Source organism: Carcharodon carcharias, chromosome 10 (assembly GCF_017639515.1).
Source record: "Carcharodon carcharias isolate sCarCar2 chromosome 10, sCarCar2.pri, whole genome shotgun sequence".
NCBI classification, from domain to species: Eukaryota; Metazoa; Chordata; class Chondrichthyes; order Lamniformes; family Lamnidae; genus Carcharodon; species Carcharodon carcharias.
The window spans coordinates 16,776,980-16,804,059 of NC_054476.1; the positions used below are offsets into that span (position 1 = coordinate 16,776,980).

The 27,080-nt window shown below is 43.4% G+C and overlaps 1 protein-coding gene across 1 annotated transcript in view; it reads right to left on the bottom strand.

Annotated features, from left to right (window-relative positions):
- The window catches only part of LOC121283332 (growth arrest-specific protein 2), a 213,055-nt gene that overhangs the window by 21,434 nt on the left and 164,541 nt on the right, over positions 1 to 27,080 (bottom strand). The gene's annotated exons all lie outside the window — the stretch shown is intronic.

The window sequence follows — 27,080 nt, forward strand, 5'->3', positions numbered from 1 at the left end:
CCCAGCCTCAGCCCGGAGCCCAGCCTGAGCCCGAATCCCAGCCTTAGCCTGAACACCAGCCTCAGCCCAGATCCCAGCCTCAGCCCGATCACCAGCCTCAGCCCGAATCCCAGCCTCAGATTGGATCCCAGCCTCAGCCCAGACCCCAGTCTCAGCCCAGACCCCAGCCTCAGCCTGAACCCAAGCCTCAGACCGGACCCGAGCCTCAGACCAAGGCAGCTATGAAGGATGACCGATGGAGGCAGATTCAGAGGCAAGCCAGGTGCAGCTGAAGCCCCTGCACTGGAGCCCAGTAAAGCTCACCCTGTTGCAGACTCAAAACAAGAGGCAGCAGGAACCTTCGTTTTCTGTTGTCTCGTGATTTCTTGAGGTTTCTCTTGGGGGTGTTTTAGAGCTGGATGAGGCAGGAGGGATCAAAGTATTGGGCATGTGCTTGGTGTTGTTATTGGTATAAGGCAAAATCAGGACAATTAATTACATAAGAGAAATTCACCACGTAGCAAGTATGGCAAGGCTTATTGCCCACATGCAACAAGACCTGGAAAACATTAAGGTTTGAGTTGAGAAATTACAAGTAACATTTGCGGCACACAAGTGTTAGACAATGACCATCTTCAACAAGGGAGAATTTAACTGTCTCCCCCTAACATTCAACAGCCTAACCATCACTGAATCTCCCAGCATCAACATCCTTGAGATTATCATTGACCAGAAACTTAACTGGACCAGCCACATGAATGCTGTGGCTAAAAGTGCAGATCAGAGGCTGGAAATTCTGCAGTGAGTAATTCGTTTCCTGAGTTCCCCAAAGCCTGTCTATCATATACAAGGCACAAGTCAGGAGAGTAATGGATGCCCAAATAAACACAGCTCCAACAACGCTCAGGAAGTTCGACACCATTCAAGACAAAGAAGACTGCTTGATCGGCACCACCTTAAACATTGACTCCCTCTACCACTAGTGCATCATGATAGCAGTGTGTACCAACTAAAAGATGCACTGTAGCAATTCACCTCTTCAATTGCACCTTCCAAACCTGCAACTTCTACCTCCTAAAAGGAAAAGAGCAATAGATGCACGGCGACACCGCTACCTCCATGCCACACACCATCCTGACTTGGAACTATATCACCGTTCCTTCACTGTTGCTGTGTCAAAATCCTGGAATGCTGTCCTTAACTTCAGTGTGGGTGCACCTAAATCACATTAGCTACAGCATTCAAGAAGGCAGCTTAGAGATGGGCAACTCGTACTAGCCAAAATTCAAATCCTATGAACAAATAATTTTTTAAAATTCTCAAAATAGCATAGAAAGCGATGATTTAGCCCATTGTGCATGTGTCAGCTCCTTAGTAAAGCTATCCAATAGGAAGGTAGGAGCAGGAGTCCCACTGCCCTGTTCTTATACCGTACTCCTATTGATTTTTACTCTTCAAGTATTCATCTGATTCCCCATTGGAAGTTACTATTGAATCTATTTCCTCTATCCAAATGTTTCTTTAGTTCCTAATGATTAGGTATTTACAGGAATTCCTCCTGGGCGGTGAGAGGATGGGCAAACAGATTGAGGGGAAAATACACATGCAAATGAGAGAAAGTAAGATGAAAGTCATAAGAGAAGTCACTGACATGGGAAGAGGAGTAGTTGGAGAGCACATAGGTTAGAATAGAAAAAAAAGATGCAAAGAGAAATGAATAAACTCCAAAGAAAGGAGTGAGAACTATTCTCACAAAAACTTTCTCAAATGTATTTCGCTGCAACAAATGAGTACTGAAATTTAAAATCAAACAGTATCAGTGCAAAATGTACATACAGAAGTGAAGAATAAAATCATAATCTACAGTGAGGGATGAATTAATAAAAGATAGATCAATAGAAATGAATCCTTTATGTCTAGACAGTTCAGCTGAGTCTAATGACAAAAATAGATCTTTGAAATAAACTCCAAATTCAATGGGCAAATTTAAACTTTCACCATGTATTGGTCGTTTGTGACAGTAGAAATATAGTTAGAATCAATAATTAGCTCCCTGAGAGCTACATTAGCATGTCTGACTTGTGTTGACTCTTTATTACAAATATTGAGTAGGCAGTTTATTCTTAATAATTTTACAAAGCCCAGATATGTATTAATATTGTTCCTCTAAAAATTACTTTAACTTGTTCCTTTGTTGATACTGGCATTTGGCATAGCTTTGATATCACTGCTGAATTGCACCACTCCCCCCACCCCTCCACCCTAACCCCACAACTATCAACATGCTAGGAGTTACTATTGATCAGAAACTGAATAGGACTAGTCATATAAATACTTTGGCTACAAGAGTAGGTCAGAGTATAGGAATTCTGTGGAGAGAAACCCACCTCCTGGCTCCCCAAAGTTTGTCCACCACAAGACACAAGTCAGGAGCGTGATGGAATACTCTCCACTTCCCTGGATAAGTGCAGTTACATAGAAACAAAACTAGGAGCAGGGATAGACCATTCGTCCCTTCGAGCCTGCTCCACCATTCAATTTGATCATGGCTGGTCCTCTATTTCAACACCATATTCCCGCTTACTCTCCATACGCTTGATTCCCCTAATATCCAAATATTTATCAATTTCTTTCTTGAGTGACCCAGCTTCCACAGCCTTCTGTGGGAGAGAATTCCACAGGTTGACCACCCTCTGAGTGAAGAAATCTTTCCTCATCTCAGTCCTAAATGACCTGCCCCGTATCCTGAGACTGTGGCCCCTGGTTCTAGATTACTCAACCAGGGAAATATCCTCCTTGTATCCAGTCTGTGTGGCCCTGTTAGAATTTTATACTTTTCAATCGGATCCCATCTCATTCTTCTAAACTCTGGTGAATACAGACCCAGTTGAACAAATCTCTCATCATACAACAGTCTTGCTATCCCTGGTATCAGCCTAGTGAACCTTTGCTGCACTCCCTCTGTGGCAAATATATCCTTTCTTAGGTAGGGAGACCAAAATTGCATGCAATACTCCAGGTGTGGTCTCACCAAGGCCCTGTATAACTGCAGTAAGATATCCCTACTTCTGAACGCAAATCCTCTTGCAATGAAGGCCAACATACCATTTGTCTTCCTAACTGCTTGCTGCAGCTGCCTACTTACTTTAATTGACTGGTGTACAAGGACATCCAGATCCCTCAGTACATCCACATTTCCCAATATATCACCACTTAAATAATACTCTGCCTTTCTGTTTTTTATACCGAAGCATATAACTTCACATTTATCCATGTAATATAGCATCTGCCATGTTTGCCCACACATACAATTTGCCTAAATTGCCCTGAAGCCTCCTTGCATCCTCCTCACAACTCAACCCTGCCCAGTTTTGTGTTGTACACAAACTTGGAAATATTGCATTTGGCTCCCTCACCCAAGTCATTTATATATATCGTGAATAACTGAAACCCAAGCACTGATCCCTGCGGTACACCATTAGTCACCTGGAAAAAGACCCATTTATTCCCACTCTCTGTTTCCGGTCTATCAACCAATTCTCAATCCTTGCAAGTATATTACCCCAATCCCATGTGCTTTAATTTTGCCCACTAGCCTCTTATGTGAGACCTTATCAAAAGCCTACTTGAAATCCAAATACACCACATTCACTGGTTCTCCCTTATCTATTCTACTAGTTACATCCTCAAAAAACTCCAATAGATTAGCTGAGCATGACTTCCCTTTCATTAACCCATGTTGACTTTGTCTAATCCCGCTAATGCGTTCCAAGTGTTCTGTTACCATGTCTTTTATAATAGACTCTAGTATTTTCCCCACGACTGATGTTAGACTAACTGGTCTGTAATTCACATTTTTTCTCTCCCTCTTTCTTTAAATAGCAGAGTTACATTTGCCACCCTTTAATCTGTAGGAACCACTCCAGAGTCCATAGCATTTTGGAAGATGACCACCAATGTATCCAATATTTCCAGGGCTATTTCCTTTAGTACACTGGGGTGTAGGTATCAGGCCCTGGGGATTTTCAGCCTTTAACCCCATGAATTTCTCTAGCCATCATTTTATTTCTACTAATATTGATTTTCTTCAACTCCTTCCTCTCAATAGACCCTTGGTTCCCTAACATTTCTGGGAAATTATTTATGTCTTCTTTTGTGAAGACAGAACCAAAATATGTGTTCAATTCTTCTGCCATTTCTTTGTTCCCCATTATAATTTCCCCCGTTTCTGACTGTAAGGGATCTACGTTTGTCTTCGCTAATCTTTTTCTCTTCACATATTTATAGAAGCTTTTACAGTCAGTTATGTTCCTTGCAAGTTTACTCTCATACTCCATTTTCCTCTTTTTGATTAATCTTTTTGTCCATCTTTGCTGAATTCTAAACTGCTCCAAATCCTCAGGCTTGCTACTTTTGCTGGCAATTTTATATGTCTCCTCTTTGGATCTAATACTATCTTAATTTCCTTCATAAGCCATGGTTGAGCCACCTTTCCTGTTATACTTTTGCACCAGACAGGAATGAATAATTGTTGAATTCATGCATACGTTCCTTAAATAATAGCCATTGCCTATTCACTGTCAACCCTTTTAGTAAGGTCCCCCAATCCATCATCACCAAATTGTGCCTCATACCCTCGTAGTTTTCTTTATTTAGATTCAGGACCCTAGTTTCGGATTCAACTTCTTTACTCTCCATCCTAATAAACAATTCTATCATTTTATGGTCGCACTTCCCCAAGGGACTCCGAAAAACAAGATTGTTAATTAATCCTTTCTTATTGCACAATACCCAGTCTAGGATAGCCTGCTATCCAGTTGGTTCTTCAACACATTGGTCTAAAAAATCATCACGTACACAATCCAGGGAATCTTCCTCAACAGTATTATTGCTAGTTTGGTTTGTCCAATCTATATGTAGATTAAAGTCACCCACAATTACTGTTGTACCCTTATTGCATGCGTCTCTTAATTTCCTGCTTAATGCCTTCCCTTACATCTCCATTACTGTTTGGGGGCCGATAGACAACATCCACCAATGTTTTCTGCCCCTTGCTGTTTCTTATCTCCACATCATGATTTTCCGAGCCAATATCCTTCCTCGCTATTAGATTGATTTCCTCCTTTACTAACAGTGCTACCCCAGCTCCTTTCCTTATTTGTCTGTCCTTCCTAAATATTGAATACCTAAGGATGTTCAGTTCCCATCCTTGGTCACCCTGTAGCTATATCTCCATAACTGCAACTATATCATAACCGTTTGTATCTATTTGTACTGTTAATTCATCTACATAATTGCGAAAGCTCTACCCATTAATATACAATGCCTTTAGACTTGACCTTTTAACCTTGTTAGTCATCTTAGCTTTATTTTACACTATGATCCCATTTGTTTTTCGCCCTTGTTTTTCCTGCCCTCCACTTTTGCTTCTTCCTTTTCTGTCTTTTGTTTCTATCCTTGTTTCCCCCTCCTCTGTTTCCCCCTCCTCTGTCTCCCTGCTCAGGTTCCGATCACCCTGCCATTCTAGTTTAAACCTTCCCCAACTGCACTAGCAAACACTCACCCCGAGGACATTGGTCCCGGTCCTGCCCAGATGCAACCAGTCCTGTAAGTACTGGTCCCACCTTCCCCAGAACCGATCCCAATGTCCCAGGAATCTGAATCCCTTCCCCTATACACCATTTCTTCAACTGCATATTCATCTGATATATCCCATGGTTTCTACTCTCGCTAGCAGGTGACACTTGTAGTAATACTGAGATTACCACCTTAGATGTCCTACTTTTTAATTTATGTCCTAAATTCATTGTAGGACCTCATCTCTTTTTTTACCTATGTCGTTGGTACCAATATGTACCATGCCCACTGGCTGTTCACCCTCCTCCTTCAGAATGTTCTGCAGCCTCTCCAAGACATCCTTGACCCTGGCACCAGGGAGGCAACATAGCATCCTGCAGTCTCTTTTGCAGCCACAGAAACACCTGTCTGTTCCCCTTACTATTGAACCCCCTATCACTATAGCCCTGTCACTCTTCTTCCTCCCATCTTGTGCAGCAGAGCTATTTGTGGTGCCTTGGACTTAGCTCCTGCTGCTTTCCCTTGAGAAGTCATCTCCCCCAACAGTATCCAGAACGTTATATCTGTTAGAAAGGGGGACAGCCATAGGGGACTCCTGTACTGCCTGCCTTCCTTTACTCTGCCTGGTGGTCACCCATCCCGCTTCTGCCTGTTCAGTCTTTGCCTGTGGTGTGACCACCTTACTGAATGTGCTGTCCATGATAATCTCAGCATCTCAGATGCTTCGCAGTGAATCCACCCAAAGCTCAAGCTCTGAAATGCGGTTAGCCAGTAGCTGTAGCTGGACACACTTCCTGCACACATGGTCGCCAGGGAGACTGGAAGTGTCCATGACTTCCCACATAGCGCAGGAGGAGCACATCACGGGTGCAAGCTCTGCTGCCATGACTTCCCTTTAAATTAAGCTTGTTAGTTACTCCCTGTAAAGAATACTAATTACACTAGGGGCCTTATTCCAAACACTCCTACTACAGTCCAAAGTCCTCATGTTATTTTGTCTAAGCTAATGGACTACAGCAGTTTAATTAGTAGACAAAGTAGAAATATTCACCTGACCCTAATTACCAATCAGCTGCTTCCCCTGCATCATGTCAATTTTTGAAGTCCTCGATGTCCTCACGCCGCTTTCAGCCTCGAATCCAGCTCGTGCTCTTTTTAAATCTCCGCTCTGACTCTCAGCTCCCATTCTTTTTAAATCTGTGCTCTGACTTACAGCTTCGGCTACTTTTAAATCTCACTAAGGCTGCTGCTCCTCTTGCATTACCTCCCAGTCCCACTCTGGGGGGGCCACCAGTTATTTTACCTGCTCCCTCCTCTTGCGCTGTTTTAAATGCTCCCTCCTCTTGCACTGTTTTATTCACTCTGCTGCTCTCATGCTGTTTTATCTGCTCCCTCCTCTCTCACTGTTTTATCTGCTCTGCCACTCTTGCGCTGTTTTATCTGCTCCCTCCTCTCGCACAATCTCGTGGAATCTTATGCACAAACTGATTATTGTGTGATCTACATAACAAAACTGGCTACATTTTAACGCAAGATGTTGTATACAAAGTGTCTTATTTCTTTTTTTAATGATGCACACAGGCCATCGACATTGTAGCTGAGCTAACTTTATTAATAACACATTTTCCTAACATGTACACATATTTGCAGTATCTGAACTTTATCAAGACTGGCTCCATCATATGCTATCTGACCTTCAACCCTCAGGTCAGGTGACCTCATATATATAGTACTGAGTACCATATAGTATCTAATACTGGAGTCCACAACTACAATCAGCTATTATCATGACATAAAATACTCTAAAGTTTTCTGGCACTGTGATGAGGAAAGTGTTCCTTTCTAACGTAAAATAGGAATAGCCTTATCAATAGCACACATTCAAAGATAAAGGGTGGAATTTTACAGCCTCTCCCGCCGGCAGGATTTTCTGGTCCTGCTGAAGTTAATGGATGTTTGATTGCTGCATTTTATGCACACCCCCCCCCCACCCCACTGCAATGTGGCCGTAAAATTCCAACCAAAGTATGCAAATGACATTGAAAAAGACAATGGGCAGAATTTTCTGTGCCTACTGGTGTTGGGCGTGTTCAGTGGTGTGAGCAGACAATATGGTGAGAAGGCCAAAAATCGGTTTCACGACATCGTAAAACCAGTTTGCAATCGTCTGCACACCCATCAATGGCGAGCCGTTTCTCCTACCATCGGATGTCAGGAACCACATTGTAATACATCTGCATATCATTATAAGGCCAACCCACTGGAATTATCCCCTCACGCTGGATCATCCAACCATGTCAGCGGGAAAACATGCCAGTGGAGAACACGTCTTGACAAGTGTGATGTGCAGAATTCGGGACTTACCCCAGGGCCTTGCTCAAATCACAAACATTGAGGAGCAAAAAATGCTGGAGCCCAACAGCAATGGGATCCTGGAGGAACATCCATGGCATGCTGAGTGGATTCTCATGGATATGGCTTCATCGTGAAGTAGATCATGAAAGGTGGAAAGTTTCAGGGGGGAGGAAGGAGTCAGGAGAGGGGAAGGAGTAAGGCTGACAGAAGAAGTAAGGGTCTGAAGAGTCAGGAAGGGGAAAGGACTAAGCGGGGGAAGTCTGGTTGGTGGGGAGGGTGGAAGATCTAAGGCGGGGGGGGGGGGGCGGCAATCTGGGGAGTGGGGAGGAGCAGGAGTTCTGACAGGGGGAAGGAGTTTCAAGGTGGAAGCAGTTACAAGGAGGGAAGGAGTCTGGAGGAGGGAAGGAGTCCGGTGGGGGGCGGGGGGTGGGATGTGGTGGTGGTGGCAGGGACGTCCAGGTGAATGTGCAAGGGAGGGCTCTGATGAGTCCATGATTTCTTCATAGGGAGTGAACTGAGGGTGGGTGTGGTACGGGAGAATGGTGAGAATGACCGAGGGCAGAGTGAGGCAGTAGGGTGGGAGGGTGAGAGTTCGACTTTATTGGCATAAGAGATGGCGAGGGTAGTTGGTGGGGTCTTGGAGACAGACACAGACCCTAGAGATGGGAAGGAGGAGGTCGGCGAGCTGAATTGGATGGGGGTGGAATTTTCAGTAAGGAAGGGAGCACGCACGTTTACCTGGACATCCCCGAAAGAAATGGTTGTGGCTGGTAGGTCATGGAGGGAGGTAGAAGGGGATGCCAAGAGGGTCGACAGTAGTGGGGGAAAGGAAATGGGTGTCTGGGGGAGGGGAAAGGACCGGAGAGTGAAAGAAAAACTGTAGCACTATCATAAACTGTTAGTGGTTTGGGGGGAGAGGGGGGGGGTGGGGGGGTGGAGAATGCAGTGGGGGGGACTCACCAAGCCTGGCAATGAAGCTGAAAGACACCATTACATATTATTCAGTGAAAGTGAATATATTTCCGGATTGTAAAGTGATTAAATGTGTTCACCCATGCAACCAAGTGTGATCAGAATTTCTTAACTTTTGAATGCCTTAGACTTCTAGTTGCTGCTCTGACATTGCAGGGTGGAGACAGCCTGTGCTTTGGCTGGCCTCTGATGCCTTCGGCGAGGGTCCTCTGGAGAGCCGAGGCCTTAGAGGTGTCCTCCTATGGGCCAGCTGCTCCCTCTACGGTGAGAGAGGACGAGGTTGAGGGGGTCACAGGCAAAGGGGACTCAGAGGGAGCAAGACAGCCTCTGAGATTCCTGAATGGATGACCCGGGGCATCCAGCTGCCACCCCTCCTCCCTTCAGGTGCCCAAGGGCCATGGCCTGACTCCTTGAGGGGAAGGAGCACCTGCGGGGAGGTCGGGGCGCCCCGTTTCCCCCTCACGTCACCAGTGCAGGAACTCACCCATGGCTATTGCAATGGAGTGCAGGTCTGCACACATCTCCGCATTCTTCTGGACCAGGGTCTCCATGCCACCTGCCACCCTCCCCATGGAGACTTCCATATGCACACATTTGCACCACTTCATCAGAGATCAGGCGGACGCACTCCTCTGACTCGTGTGCCAGTCTGTTGAGGGCTTCCAACAGCTCTGTGTTATGCTCTCTTGTCTTCTGCTGACTCTCCAGGATGATTTGGAAGGCCAAAGCTAGAGGCTCTTCTCACTCGGACTGGACAGATGCCTCTTCCCCAGCAGTCTGGGGAGCTCGGCTGAACCTGCCTCCTCCTGCAGATGTGTGTCTGTGCGGTAACCACCAGATTGTGAACCTGAGCCTGGTTAGATCTAGGTCCCACTGAGATGTGTGTCTCTGCGCTGGTGGAGGGTGTGGGTAAGCACTGTGACGGGTCTTCGAGACTGTTTATTTCCAGCTCTTCAATGGAGGAGGAGTTCTCTTGGCTGGAGGTGAGGACGTGAATGGAACTGAGGGACTGGCTGGCTGAGGGAGTCAGTCGTTTGGCAGAGCTCCCTGCAAACCAAAGTAGAGATAAGTAGTGCATGGTAACACAGTAAAAAGCAGGAGAGAGAGAGCACTCACATTTGCGTTGAAAGAGGGATGATGTGGTGCAGGATCCTCACCAGGGTGTTCACCACCAACCTCACCGTCACCATAGGCATGGTCCACATCCTCACCAGTCAGCACAATGGCACGCTCCTTAAAATGAGTGAGGGGCCTAATGTGGGCTGCTCCACCCCCAGCCTGGGGCTTCTCCCTGCTGTTGTCAGCAGGCATCTCCTGCATGAAAACAGATGGAGAGAGTGGGCAGAATTTTCTGTGCCCGCTGGTGTCGGGCGTGTTTGGCAGCATGAGTGGACAATATGGCGAGAAGGCCAAGAATTGGTTTCACAACATGTGAAACCTGTTTGCAATCATTCGCTCTGCCTGTCAATGGCGGGCCACATTCCCACCATCGGATGTCGGAAAACTCATTGTAATACTTCTGCATATCATTATAAGCCCAGCCTGCTGGATTCATCCCCCATGCTGCATCGTGTGAAGAATCAAGCCAACACGTTTCACAACAGCATATATAAGACCTGCTTTTCACAGGCTGCGTTTCACTCAAGACTTAAAGGTTTGTTTGCCTACCTACCTTGGGCAGCATTCGCAATCATCAGCACCTGAGTTCGCTGGCAACACCTCATCGCTTTTAGGGGGGCTCACGGGCAAGTCTCTAACTCCCAGGCCAACCATAAGGCGTGGGTGGATTTTCAATGGCTGCAGGGCTAGGGCTCGCTTGGGGGAGGGAGAGAAGTGGCCTCAGACAAGGGAAGAGGCTGTAGGGTGATGGCAGTGCTGGGGAAGGAGGGTGTCCCAGGGAGCACATGTTGATCTGTGGCCTCAAGATGGTGAGGGCTGAGAAGCCAGTGTCCAGAGGAGATGAGGCCTGTTGGACATGTGAGGGTATGTGTGCGAGAATGGGTGGTGATGTCCTTTGAGCTGGCAGTGAGTGAGATGCCAGTGAACGTGTGATGGACTTGAGTGTGCGAGTTTAGAGTGATAAGATGGTTGCCTTACCATGCCGGCATGGATGAAGTCATAAATCCTCTATCTGCATTGGATGGTCAACGTCTTATGTGCAGCATTTGCCAATACCGCTGACATCCCCTACCAAGCTGAAGTGGTAATGTTGCTGCCCCTCTTGTGGTCAGAGCGGGTATAGAGGACATCACAACGGGCCTTCACAGTGTCCAAAAGGCACTCGATGGATGCATAACTAAACTTGGGGGCTGCAATCTTCTTGCCTTTCAGAGTGTGTTTCCTGAGAATGAATAATTAATATGGCGGGAGTGGGATGATATGGCATTGCTGCTGGTGGGTGAAACGTCATTTTTGCCACCCACTACTGCATTTAGTGCAAATCTGGGAAGATTCCACCCAGTGTAAGCAGGATACATGGCACATCATGGAATGTTAGTGTGGTGAGCGTGAAGTGTGAGATCCCTGCGGATGTGTGATGGGTTTGTGAGTGTGTCAGTTGAGATTGATGAGAAAAGTGACTTACCCTGGCGGAATGGATGAGACCATTTATCCTATTGTGACACTGGGTGGCTGTCCTCTTTTACAAGGCATTGGCGCTGACCACTGCTGCTGCCGCCTCCCGTGCTGGATTAGTGTTGCTGCTGCCCATCCTGTGGCCAGAGCAAGGGTAGAAAACATCACGGCAGGCCTCCACGGCATCCAAAAGTTGCTCGAGGGACGCAACATTAAACCTTGGGGCTGCAGTCTTCTTGCCTTTCGGGGCCACGTCTTCTGTGCAGCAGTCCTGGCCTGGAAGCACTGAGAGGTCTGTGCATGGCTGCACTTTAAATATGGTGCCCGGCATGGTGAATCGGCGGGTTATGGTGTGATGGGTGAATGAGAGCACACCCGCCATCGAAACAGTGCATTTCCTGGGAAATTCCTTTACTGGCATCATGAATATCGACAAAAGTTTGGGATTCTCTATTCCAGCCTAAGTACCCTTTTAACTTAATTACTGCCATACAACTTCACTGGTACTGAAAACTAACTTTTATAAGTATTGTTGGGTGTGTAAAACAAAATTAATGACTGTTTTTCATTTACTTTTTGTCTCTTTTATCTCTCTCTTAATCCAATATTTCTTTCCCTGTCTTTATTATACATTGTGCCTGATTTAACCATTCTAACTTATTCTTCCCGGTTCACATTCTGCACTGCTCATTAATGATTCTTCAATCTAATTGGTTAAGGAGCTGTTTTGACCACAGTCACTGTTAATTGCTGCACAAACCAGCAGTAAAACTTGGCTTATGGGCCACAACCTTTTTTTTTTGTATTTTGTTAATGAGAAGAAGATATACCCATCTCAGCAGTAAGAGGTCCAGCAACACTTTTGTGTTTTTTAAAATTAAAAGTAAAAGTTCTAATCACAAAACAAAATAAAAGAGTAATTAAAAACACAAGATTACAGTTATACAATTAAAGTTAGTCTTACAAAACATTCCCCCAAAACTCTCTACTTTTTCATGTTTCCATCCTGTCTTTGCTTTTGGGTCAATAAAAACATAATATCCTCACTACTATTTACCTATGGACTCCTGCAAGACGCAAATATTTTCCTTTGCACCTCTGATTCCCCATTGAAATTCAAACAATCTCTCAACTTATCTAAAAATGCTAATTTTAGATTTAACCTATTTACTTTGGTACTGCAAATTTAACACCTTTAACAATGTCATGAGCAGAATCTTGACCTTGTTGGGTGGGCTCAGCAGGGGCAGTTGGGAAGCCAACCGCCACCTGCAATCGGGGCCAGAAGGTGATTTCACTTTGGTGGGCCAATTAAGGCCCTCCCAGCGTGAAACACAAGTGGCAGCACTCAGCGCTGCCTGCGTGGGCGGGGGGAGGAGTGTGAGCAAGGCGAGTACGCACTTCATAATCTCCCTGAGGCACAGGACTGCCTCAAGGAGATGAAGAGTTATTAAAAAAATAAAGAAAATAAAATATAATGAAACATGACCCCTCATGTGATTCTGTCACATGAGCAAGGACATGTTATTAATTAAGTTTTAAAATTTTTATATTATTTTTTATTTTTATTTGCTTTAGGAAACCTATCCCACCTGTGGATGAGACTTCCTAAAAAGTTCAAAGGCCGCTTGGCCTTTTCACCTGCCCGCCAACCGTAAGGTTGAATGGGCAGCAAAAAATTCAACTTAATTGATAATTTAATGGCCTTAGCAGGCCTTTCAATTGTTGGCGGGCAAGTTGCCAACTCCGGCGCATGCCTGCCAAACGAAATATCGGGCGACTGTGTGTTGACGTTGGGCCAATCAACGCGCGTAATTTTATGCTCGGGCAGGCCAGGTGTGCGCCTACCTGCCAAGCTAAAAATTTTGCTCCATGTTCCCAACATTCAGACAGCCTGACTCCTATCAATCTCTTGCCCAGCTTAATTAAATCTCTCACACACATACGCCCAGCTTTCTTTACAGTATAACACAATATTCCCCAAAATATAAAAAAAGAACATCCATTCTCATACTACGCAGTTGCTTTCCCTGTTCACACAGGTCCCGGATGTCTTGTAAAGATCACTGATTAGTTGGATGTTTAGCTGATGGAAGTTTGCTATACAAAAGCCTATAGAAAGCCTATGGCCAAGTGCAAGTCTATGAACTGACAATGATGTGGCCCATTATACTTTGGCTCCGAATGCACTCACCATTTCTGGCATAAAATCAGCATACATGGGAAAGCAGATTTTGCCACATCTAAATACCATTTTATTCAATTCCAATACAATGATCATTTGGAGATGAAGATGGGACTGCCAGGAAGAAGGAGAAGAGGAAGGCCTATAAGACCAGATGAAAAGCTGCGGTGGTGAGAGATTTAGATGCAGCAGGATTGGAAGAGGAATGGGTGACTGACAGAAGGAGATGGAGAATAATGATCACTTAACATCTGTAACTTTTTAAATGATACTAATTCAATCCATAATATGCTTGAACATTACCGTGTATTTAATAATTACATGTGCTACTTAGTATCTCTTCATTAATTATGACATTACCTGAAATAGGTTTAGACTATCTTGATCATGTTTGTGTACCAAACAGATATGGAAAATGATCATTATCAATATTGCTACTGCTTCTTCCCCTACACTGATCAAGGACTGGACAACTATTTCTGTGCTTCCATGTTTCATTTGGTTTGACAGGAGAAGGACTGGAAACATAAAATTATACAATCCATCTTGGTAGTCAAGGATACATCTATCACTGATTCACTTAGCTGCACATGTATATACATAAGAATCAGTCTATAAAGGTCAAAAATAAAATGAAAATTCATTGACTTGAGGGGTTGTGTTTCACCTTGTGTTTCAGTTCCCTTTTCCTTGTCCTAATCAGAGTCTGCACTTGGTATAAATTATTATAAGAACATTTTAATATTGTAGGATATAATATGAACACAATGGAAAATATCAATGCCTTTATGAATCACAGGATCACAGAATTGTTAGTGTAGAAGGAGGCCATTTAGCCCATTGTGTCTGCACTGGCTCTCTGAGCTTTCAAGGGAATAGCAATGTCTATACTTTTCTATACTAAGTCAATACTAAGCTGCTCCTAAATATGATGTTGAAGGATAACTTCAAACAAGAACACTGGGTAAAATATGGTTGAATGCTGCATCTCAACTTTCTTAGAAAGAAAAATTATCCATCTAAAATTCTAGTTTAAGAATTGCACAGATGAGCAGTGTTCAATATTGTAAGGACTTAGAAAATAACTGAGAGCACTCAACTCTCCCTGATAATGATCAGAATAATATTTGTGGGCTAGGTCCTCTCCAAGTGAGGTGGACACATGTGGCAAGCAATTAGTATTAAGAGTTGAGAAAAAAAACAAGAAAATATTTTCTTTTAAAAAGCTATCAGATATCATTATTTCATTGGAATAGGGCAGCCACAGTTTTATGTACAAGTTGTAAGTTATTTGGCTGCAATTTATTAAATCTAATAAACTTTATCTTGATTATTTGGGATTGACAATCTTTTCTTTAGCTCTGGCATCAAAGATAGGTTTAAAGGATAATTCAGCTGGGAAGCATTGTAATTGGTATGATGTTCAATGCTATCAACTGATGTTTAGTCTAGTCACCATTTTCCATCAGTAATGTATCCCAGACCTAAAGTTAACTGAAGGGCAATTGGAACTGAATGATACAGCATAGAAAGAAGCCATTTGATTTCTTGCGCCTGTGCTTGTTCTTTGAAATAGCTACCCAATTAGTCCCAACCCCTTCTCACAGCTTCAAATGTAACTGGTGTAACACAAATGTAACTCAGCAATGAAGAGTATTTATATTCTTTTCATTTTTCAGTCTGTTTTCTAAATGGGCCATTAAAGGAAAGGACATTTATCACAAAGGAACATAGTCTCCTCTCACCTTGGAGAAAGCTTTCCTGTCATTCTAGGGTAAGCAATTGTCAACTGAGCCTCAAAGGCAATAACAATAACATTTAACAAAGCAGGTGCTATTAAAATAACCTTGGAGAGTTAGAAACATAGAATAATGCAGCACAGGAGGAAACTATTTGGCCCATCGTTCCTCTGCCGATTCTTTGAAAGAATTATCCAATTGGTCCCAATCCCCTGCTCCCCCACGCCCAACCACTTCTGCCACCCCCCCCACTCCCCCCCAATTTCTCTTTCACCATAGCTCTGTAATGTTTTTGTCTTGACTGGAAATATATTGTATTCTAAATATGGTCACCTTGGACATTTTTAAAATGGCCTTAGAAGTTTAGCTCATCATTTCTGCTAACTTACTTGCAATTCAAGTTACATTTCATAAGTTAGCCTAGGAGGAGGAATCCTGCTGTTCCTGGAGATACAGAAAAAAATTTCCTGCCCCTTCTTTTGAGCAGTTTCCAGTGATCACTTATAGTTCGCTTGGTAGCGCACTCCATAACTGGTAATAAGGCAGATCATCGGCAGCACCAATTCTATCACATGCACCTGAACTTTGCATTGCTATCCTACAATTTGTGTAGGACACTAATTGTGTATTAAAAAGCCCAATACTTGTATTAGGCAGGTGCTCTGGGGGAATTAAAGTCATCCAAACATATGATGTTTGGTGTAATTCACAATTCTGACACGGAATTCGGAAGCTGAATTCAATGTTACACAGGAAAATAAGTACTTGTGAGTTGAATTTCTCCCTCATTGTGTTTGTGAGGAAATTCAGAGGTCACAGTAATACACTCAGATTTTAATGACACCAAATACGACTACAACATTATTAAATTAGATGTAGATCTAAGGGGTAGCAGAGCCTTTATGAAAATCAATAGGTTTACTATTTATATTAACTAGAACAGACTTACAATTTTAAATACTCAAAGTAGTTTACATTTAAATTAGGAATATCAATTGTCATTTTCTAAACCGTAGACCTATAGATTAACCACTGCTGGGTTCATTTGGTCAAAGCAGCATAATAGCACAATATATGATGTCCAAAGCATGAGCTACTATGTGAGGAAATGTTGAAAAGCTCACTGCAGCCCCATTTCTCCTGGGTATCTTCCTTATCTGTCCTCCATGCAGCAGTATTGTTCTGTTGATACACTGAATATATTGAAACAGATCAGCTAAGACATGAACTGATTAAGTGCTCTTGTTTCTTCACCTGCTACATTTTCTCACATGCTCTATCTATCTGACCCGCGTGAAATCATTCTGAGTGCAATTTCACAAATCCTAAATTGTGCTGAGTTTTGAATATTTATTTATGCATTACAAGTGTAGGTTAGACCTAGCTCATGTTGTCTTAATCAATTATTTTATGAAAAGAAAAATTGGAATTCCTAGGCTTTTCACATCATCCTCACTCGCTGATCCCAGACTGAGCCTCAGTATTGTTGCCATAGCAATGGTCTTACACGATTTACTCTTGACAATTGTGTTAACCAGGAAATATGACTGGTGTGAAAATCAAATGCTAGGAACATGATACAAGACAATCTACCATAATACCACAGCTCTGATCTTACCACTACAATGAGATTTACTTCATTAAGCCCATTGCTGTTGAAAGGATTTTGAGATGCAATCACAAGGTCAAGGTGTAGCATTTTTCAAAATGTTACTATTTGTCAAAGCTTTTGTGTATCATGATTGCCAATAAAGATTAAAAGACCATGTGCATTAATATTGTAAATAAAATGTATGGAATAAGGTATTTTATGTTTCAGGAATCTCAGTATTAAGATCTTATAGCCTATTCCAAATGTAACCCCTTTTTGCAATTCATTCTTCTTAACAAAGCAACTTTTGTAACTAGAAACCAATTAGAAAATAAGCAATGAAGTGCTGTTTCTTCTGTTTTTAAAAAAAATCACTCAGTTGGATGTGTCATAGATTTTTGTAAATTATTTTGAAACAATATCCTTGAAAAATTGCAAGATACTCTAAACTGGATCTTCAGCATGGAAAGCGACCAAAACATTCTGAGGACAATTTAAGTAAGAACAAGAAAACTAATCAAGACACTGATCAGATTAATTATTGAATATCAATTCTATAATCCAACAAAGCTGATACCTCAGAGACTGGAATTTAGTTAATTTCTGATGGATTCGAATCATTCAGAATTAAGATGTGCTTCTGACAATACGTATTTTTCAGTTTAACACATTGCTCTGAAAATAGGTGTGAGAATCCTGGCAGCCTCTCAAGGCAAAATCTGACAGGCTAGAATTGGATAACCTGTATTCTGAAAGGTTTGCATTTAATTCTAAATTTATCGAACAAATAAGATCATTGTTGTTATCCAGTAGGTGTAATTGGCCATTTCTTTGGCCAGGGAACTGTTATTTCATAGAAGGGAAAATTAATATTCCCAGAATTAATGATTAATAGCAACATGTCAGCATTCCAGAATTAGCTTTTAAGTTTAAGATTATATCAGAAGCCCTGCTTCCTTAGGATAAATCTAAAGTTTAATCAGGTTAACTGAGTTTCAATCATTATGTATATCTTATAATATTTATGAGAACACACATTAAGTCCATAATGCATGAAATTTCTAAGTACTGGGGACAGAAGCAAATTAAATGTACCGTGTAGTGAGCTTTGTTTTGACTCAACTATATAAATGGTTAATTAGTAATCAAATCAGAATTGATAACTTCTAATATAAGTAATATGTATAATCAACTGTCCCAGAGCAACCTGTCATTCAAGCTGACTGAGTGAGTTTTGACATGTCTTGGCTGGGCCTCTGTGTTAACTCCATCCTAACAGGAGCAGATGTCGATTTAGACAAGAGTGAACTCTTAGAATCATGCCTACTTTTTTCTACTCATGATCATCATTGATGGAGACTCGGAGATGTGTAAAAGAGAACAATACTGCCAGAAAGACAAATGACAGAGGAATAAATATGGCAAAAATATGCATTTGGAATGACTCAAATATTTTTACTTATCTTCACAGAGTTTTTGCATATTGTCACAAGGCTATGCCCCTTTATTTTTTGAAAATATGATGTGTTGACTTTCAATAGACTGGAAATTTTGCAATTTGAACTGAGACAGAGCAAACAGCTTAAAAATGCAAGGCCACATTCCAAGCTAGTGAGAAACAAACAAATCACCCTCAAGGGAGTGTGAAGAGATATAATCCAGACACCTATCGAAACTCCTAACCATCTAAGGAAGAGACACGAAAAATGCAACATACTGGATATTGAAACAATGGCTGCCATTGACAGACACATCCAAAACCTCTTGGAAATACACAATGAGAAAAGTATTTCAAGGTAAGGCTGCCCAGCCACTTGAGAGATTGCAAGTGACATAGGGGTATCAAGAAAGTCTTCGGCAGAGGAAATAGTGCTGAAGGCTACTCTTTCTCCCTCTTTCTGTTTTGGAAAAATTATGTCGCCTGGTTCGAAACGCCAACTCTACCAGAAACCTACCAACAAACTGAGATCTCGTAATAATTGCAATATCTTCTACATCTGACCACATCCAAGAAACCAGCTAACCCAAATCGGCTGCAGTGTTTTAAAATCTATGCATCAAAGACAATCAAAGACAATCAAAGGACACTTAACCAGAGGGTCGAATGTTTGACACCGGATTTTTATTATTTTTCTCATGTTTAGCGGTTGATAAATTTACTCTTTCTTTGACCAAAGAAAACCTTGGCCGGGATTTTCCACTCTTGCCCACCACCAGGATTGTCCAGTCCCATTGAAAGACAATGGGCTTTAGGCTGGGCCGTTGTATCTCCCACGACGGGGCCGGAAAATCCCAGCCCTTGTTTGGTTGGCTCCTTATTGCTCACAGCTTAAATAGTTAAATGCATTCTGATTTGGAAAAGGCACGTCCTTGTGAAGAAGAAACTTAAACCTTTATTGTGGCCAACCAAGAAAGTTGAATAGAGGGGAGCCAATTCATGCCTTCTACCTGATCGTAACAAATTGTAACAAGAAAACATAGAAAATAAAAATAATACTTTATCTGACTTAAGGGCAGAGAGTTTTAACCCTGAAAAATGGGCTGCTTTGGATCAGCTGGAAGCTAAAGTATTAAAAATGTGACTCATGACCCCAAATCATCTCCAACACACCCACTTTTAGTTTTAACAAAAATGGCATGGAGCAGGCAGGAAATTGGTTCCCAGGAGGCAGGTTGACATTTCAAATATTATAATGAAGCTGAAAGCTTAATTTTTATTCACCATTCTGAATCTAAATCTGGATGGCTGGGATTCTTGAACCTCAGGAAACCCGTCAACTAAGTCTAGGTGAAGAGTATCAGATCCAGAAGGTAAACATCTTTCCACTTACTTGCTGCATTCAATAAGCGTGACTGGAAAACACCACCCTCCTGCAATTGGACATCATCCCACCCCTCAACAACCCCACCCCACAACCCTTCCAAGCTCTCAACGACCCTCCCCACGAGGCTTTCGACTGGTCCCAGAGGCCTCTGGCCTTCCCATCTCCTCTGCAGATCTCCAATATTCTGTGCATACCTGCCCCCACCCCAGAAGCTTCTGCTCCCCAAAACTGTCCTGCCTCCTCCACCAAGACTTCCAACTCCTCCATCCCAGACAAGTGCTTTGAGGATTCATATGCCAACAGTCAGAGCTAATCAATCCCCACAGCCAATGGATCATATTTAAGCTCTGTAGTCCTGCCATATAGTTGTGGATGGTGGTGGACAATTAAACAACTCACCGGAGGAGGAGGCCAAACAAATATCCCCAACCTCAATGATGGAGGAGCTCAGCACATCAGTCCAAAAGAAAAGGACTGATTTTCAAAGGATTTTCAGGCAGCTGTGCCATCTCAGCCTCCTCCGAAGGTCCCCAGCATCACAGACATCCATTTTCTGCCAATTCAATTCAAGATATCAAGATATCAAGAAACAGCTGAAGGCAATGGATACTGCAAAGGCTCGTGGCCCTGATAATATTCCAGCAATACACTGAATATACTGGAGATCTAGCCTCGCCCATAGCCAAGCTGATCCAGTACAGCTACAACACTGGCATCTACCCGACAAAGTGGAAAATTGCCCAGGTATGTCCTGTACATAAAAAGGAGGAAAAATTCTACCCAGCTAATTACTACCCCATCAGTAAAGTGATGGAAAGTGTTGTCAACAGTGCTATCAAGCGGCACTTACTCAACAATAACCTGCTCACTGACACTCAGTTTGGATTCTGCCAGGGCCGCTCAGCTACTGACCTCATTACAGCCTTAGTCCAAACATAGCCAGAAGAGCTGAACTGCCGAGGTGAGGTGAGAGTGACTGCGCTTGACATCAAGGCCACATTTCACCAAGTAGAGCATCAAGGAAACCTAGCAAAACTGGAGTCAATGGGAATCAGGGGGAAAGCTGGTTGGAGTCATACATAGCACAAAGGAAGATGGCTGTAGTTGCTGGAGGTCAATTATCTCAGTCATGGGACATCTCTGCAAGAGCTCCTCAGGGTGGTGTCCTAAGCCCAGCCATCTTCAGCTGTTTCATCAATAACATTTCCTCCATCATAAGGTCCGAAATGGGGATATTGTGAACGATTGCATAACACTCAGCACCATTTATGACTCCTCAGATGCTAAAGCAATCCGTGTCCATATGTAGCAAGACCTGGACAATAGTCAGGCATGGGCTGATAAGTGACAAGAAACATTTACACCACACAAGTGCCAGACAATGACCATGTCCAACAAGAAAGAATCTAACCATTTCCCCTTGACATTCAATGGCATTACCATCACTGAATCCCCCACTATCAACATCCTGGGATTACCATTGATAAGAAACTGAACTGGACTAGTCATATAAATACTGTGACCACAAAAGCAGTTAAAGGCTGGGAATTCTGCAGAGAGTAACTCACCTACTAATTCCCCAAAGTTTGTCCACCATCTACAAGACACAAGTCAGGAGCGCGATGGAATAATTTTCACTTGCCTGGATGAGTGCAACTCCAACAACACTCAAGAAGCTTGACACCATCCAGAAAAAAGCAGTCACTTGATTGGCACCCCATCCACCACCTTCAACATTCACTGCCTCCACCACCAATGTATAGTGGCAGCAGTGTGTACCATCTATAAGATGCACTGCAGCAACTCACCAAGGCTCCTTCAACAGCACCTTCCAAACCCACAACCTCTGCCACCTAGACGGACAAGGGCAGTAAATGTATAATAGCACCACCACCTGCAAATTCCCCTCCAAGTCACGCACCATCCTGACTTGAAACTATATTGCCGTTCCTTCACTGTCGCTGGGTTAAAATCCTGGAACTCCCTTCCTAACAACTCTGTGGGTGTTCCCACAACACAAGAACGACAGCAGTTCAAAAAGGCAGCTCACCACCACCTTCTCACAGGCAATTGGGGATGAGCAATAAATGCTGGTCTACCCAGCGACGCTCACATCCCATGAACAAATTTTAAAAATGCTACAGTGTAATTTTCAGGTCTACATTCCTGGTAAGTAACATTAATTCACAAAATACAGACATGGATGACATCTTACGATACTTAACCATTTAAAATTATGAAAGGGTTTTGCAAGATACATAGAACAAAGGATTTGAATTTTTGCTTCCGCTGGGACCATGAGCAGAAGGGGGTCAACGTTAGTAATAGCAGCACCAGCCGCAGTACCAATTGCCTGGCTCCATCCTGCCCCTGGGCTATTTTTGTGGAGGTGGGATGGGGGGAGGGCAGCAGGGCCACCACCTGCACGCCAATTGGTCTTGTTCAGGTCCTATCATGGGAAAGGGATTTTCCAGTCAGCCTCCAGGTTCCTGGAGGCAGCAACAATCATTTTAGCTGCAATGGCCTCACAGTAGCAGACTGGGAAGTGTGGGGAGCTGGCTGGGCTCCAGCAGGCTTAGAGGCTTTGCCTGCTCAGAAGGAAAAAACTGTTTGGACCAGTACTCTTATTTCCCAGATTTTACTGGTGTTCCATTTTAAAGTATACAAGTATTCTTATTTCCCGGTTTGTACTGTTTTTTCCTTCTGAGTGCTTGCCTGGGGACAGCAGCAGTAGCTATAGGCTGCAATGTAAGGGTGCTCCCACACCTCCACACTGGTACCCTAGCTTCAAAAGCTATTTTTTGTTCAAACTTTAAAAAAATTGGAGAGGGCACCTCCATTTTGCAGCAAATTTTGTCACTTACCTACCAGTTCATCCTGCTGCTGCTTTCAAGCTGTGAGGTCACTGATTGACCCCCGCAGCCCCCCACACCCCCCCCCCCCCCCCCCCCCAGCCCCCAGCAGCAAGAGCATGCCTGCTGTCCTTAATTGGATGGCCAGCCCACTTTCTGGCCATTAGCTGCACCAGGCAAAATCATATTGAGTGACTGTTTTCCACACGGTAGGGGCTTCTGACTCCCATTTGACCCTAACGGTAGGGTTCAGAATCCCACAGGAAAAATCCTGCTCTCAGAATTTTTCTCGTAGTTGAGGGAGCTAGAACCAGGGACAATAGCTACAACTGTAAATGCAAGAGATTTGGAACAATGGACAAGAGAATTTCTTTACACAGAGAGTCAAGAACCTAATTCGCCTCCCGGTTACTGGTTAAGGCAGAAACTGTACAAGCCCTGATTTGTAACTGGGGTCAAAAATCATACCGGTGGAGGCCGAGGCAGGAGGTATAATGTTTGACATTAGCACCATAAGGCACTGGAGATTTTAACTCACAGGTTTCACTGGCTGTGGCTGACTGCTTTCCCAACTGAAAGCATCAGGAATTGATAGCAGGAACACAATGTTGGGTGGCAAGAGGCCACTGCCATGGATCAAAATCACAGCCCTAATCATTCAGGTAAGGAGCTGCAAGTGAGTTTGGGAGGATTGCATGGTCAGGTGAGAGGGGAGAGGTAATTGAGTGGAAGCTGGCAGGGGAGGTCTAAACTTTACTTGTGGGACCACAAGGAAAATAAGAAAAAAATATAAAGACTTCCCTTTATGGACCTTTTCTAGCCCCGAACTCCTGTTCCTACTAGGACAGCACTGGGATATTCTGCTAGGGTAGCCACAATTGCTATGCACTCAAGCATGTTAATATAGCTATCAGAGCCCAATCTGAATATTTAAAGATGAACTGGCTAGTTTCCAGCAGTTGTCTTTCACGTGTACTCAGAAGAATAGCTTAAAACTGTAGGATGCAGTATCTATGGGGAATGGTGACAAGTTAGTTTCAAAGGCGATTTTAACCATCTGCCCAGTTTCTCCAGGGTTAAATTTGCTCCTTATGCCATCATTAAAGGTTAAATTGGACAGGTGCAGGAGGAAAGCAAAGAGATATAGGGAATTGGGGCGACGGGTCGCCATTGCTTCTTTTGCCAATCATCATAAATCAGTGACCTCTGGTTCCCAATCCTTCCGCCGAGGGCAACAGTTTCTCCTTATCTACTCTGTCCAGACCCCTCATGATTTTGAACATGTCATATGCAGCAAGACCTGGACAGCATTCAGGGTTGGACTGATAAGTGGCTAGTAACATTCATGCCACACAAGTGCCAAACAATGACTATCTCCAACACAAGGAAATCTGACCATCTCCCCTTGATATTCAATGGCATTCTCATCACTGAGACCCCCACCATCAACATCCTGGGGGTGACCATGGGCCAGAAACTGAACTGGACTGGCCATGTAAATACTGTGGCTACAAGAACAGGTTACAGGTTAGGAATCTTACGGTGAGTAATGCACCTCTGACTCCCTGAAGCCTGTCCACCACCTACAAGGTATAACTCAGGAGTGTGATGGAACACTCTCCACTTGCCAGAATGACTGTAGATCCAACAATGCGCAAGCAGCTTGACACCAACTAGGACAAAGAAGCATGCTTGATTAGTACCACATCCCCCACATTCACTTCCTCCACCACCAATGTGCAGTAGCAGCAGTGTGTACCATCTACAAAATGCACTGCAACAACTCACCAAGGCTCCTTCGACAGCACCTGCCAAATTCGTGATCTCCACCACCCAGAAGGATGAGGGCAGCAGATGCATGGGAACGCTTCCACCTGCAAGTTCTTCATAACTTCCTTGCTTTTGTACTCTATGCTCATTTTTATAAAGCCCAGGATCCTGTATGCTTTATTAACTGCTTTTTCAACATGCCCTGCCATCTTCAATGATTTGTACACATATATCTCCAGGTCCCTCTGCTCCTGCACCCCCTTTAGAATTGTACTCTTTATGTTATATTGCTTTTCTTGTTAAACATAAATGACCAATTGTAAGTACAAATAGATGTAGAGAGTACAATTCTGAAGCTTGTGTATGATGCAAAACTTGGGAATATAGCACCTGGTGAGCAAAGTCTTCAACAGGACAAACTGGTGAAATAGTGGGTGCAAGTTAATGCAGTTAAATGTGAAATGATGAACTTTGGGAGAAACAACATGGAGAGGCAGTATGATGAACTTGTCATCAACTTGTGTATTGTATCCAATTCTGGGCACCACACTTTAGGAAAGATGTGAAGGCATTAGTGAGGGTGCAGAATTTGGGGATGAGGAACTTCAGTTACATGGATTGATTGGAGAAGCTAGGGCCATTTTTCTTGGTGAAGAAATATGATAGAAGTTTTTTCTTTATTCTTTCACAGTGTGTGGACATCGCTGGCTAGGCCACTCCTAATTGCCCCTGAGAAGACGATGGTGAACTGCTTTCTTCAACCACTGCAGTCCATGTGGTATAACTACACCCACAGTGCTTTTAGGAAGGGAGTTCCAGGATTTTGACCCAGCAATAGTGAAGGAACTGTTGTTCCAAGTCAGTTTGGTGTGTGGCTATTTTTAGGGGGTGCATTTCCACAAATTTTTTAAGGCGGCAAGGAATATTAATAAGGCAGTTCAAGTGTGTGGGGTTCTTGGTTTTCTAAATATGGCATTGAATACAAAAACAAGTAAGTTATTCTAAACCATTGCAAGTCTCTGGTTAGGCCTCAGCTGAAGTATGTATACAATTTTTGACACTCTGCTTTTAAGAATTATGTCAAAGATGCTTAGAAAGGATACAGAGGAGTTTTAACAGGCTGACACTAGGGATGAAGGAGTTCATTAACATGGAGAGATTGGAGAATGTGCGATTGTTCATCTTAGAGCAGAGAAGGTTAAGGGGAGATCTAATAGATACATCCAAAATTCGGAGGAATTTTGATAAAGCAAGGAGGAAGAAACCGTGGACAGAATTTTTCTGATGGCAGGGTTCCGGCCCCAGGAGAAGTCAGTGAGAAATGCATTCTTGCCGATCAGGGATGCCCCGCAACTTCAATGAGTGTTAATTGGCTGGAGGCAGGCTCTCCGCCCCTCATTCAGATGGAGTCCCAACTCAGAGAGCTGCTGGCCGATCTGATTAGCCAGCAGCTCTGTAGTCTCAGCAGCACCACCAGAGTGGTGGCGGCCAATGGGTCTACACCAGTCAAAATGTTGGAGTCCCAGGATGGAGGCTGCGGGGTCTCACAGCAGGAGGAGAAGGGAGGCTTAAGGGGGTGGGGGAGCTGGATGGAGGATTGTGCTTTGAAAGCCAGAAGGGGAAGGAGCACCTTTGGCCCAGACTTTGGAGGGGGCTGCCGATTTTGAAAGGGGCCAGCAATGGAGGCGCCCCCCCCACCCCTAACCTCACCTGAAGCCAAAGCAGGATAACCTGCCAGGCTTCCCTCTATCCCTGAGCCCATCGCAATGGCATCAAAATTGATGCCGTGGTGGGTAGCAACTCTTAAGTGGCCATTAATTGGCCACTTAAGGGCCTCAATTGGAGCGAGGGTGTGCTGGCCACTCTCGGCCTCACCCGTCCCTTGTAAAATTGTGCACAGTTTGGAAAGGCCGCCTGGTGAAATTTACGGGTCCCCCACTGCCTGCAAATCTGCTGGCAGGAGCTGTAAAACTTTGCCCTTGTTTCTTTGGGCAAGTGGGTTGATAAGCAGAGGTCATAAATTTAAAATAACTGTCAAAGGAATTAGAGGAGAAATGAGAGGGCATTTTTTTCACACAGAGGGTTGCTATTTGGAAGGGTGGTACAATCTGATTCCATAGGAACTTTTAAAAGGCAATTAGGTATGTACTTGAAGAGAACTAATTCACAGAGTTGTGGGGATTAAATTAGATAGTTCTTTTAAAGTACAATGAGCTGATTAGTCTCCTCCTGTGCTGTAAGGTTGTATGATTTTATTTTTCTTATATTGCCTTCTGCCAATTACTAGTTAACAAAGATGATAAATGATGTGGAGACGATGTGGAGTACAAATCTGTAGCTTGACTAGGAAAGCAGATGTCTTGTTCTAGTGTAAGTCATGAAGCATCTTGTTTTTGATACTGAATTATTATGACTCCACATTTGAACAGATTTCATTCATTGTATAAAGTACATAAAGTTATAGAAAGTCAGAAACAATCTGTGATTTTGTCAATGGCTACTAATAATCAACGTGGATAGAGTAAATTAAAGTTAATTAATGAATTTCACAGGTTCTCCCTCACTTCAAGGACCCTGTGTAATAAATGTGCCCTATGAAAAATGTGCAGTCTACAAATGAGCTACTAGTCGGCACAGAGTGACAAAGGTTAAATGTTAAGA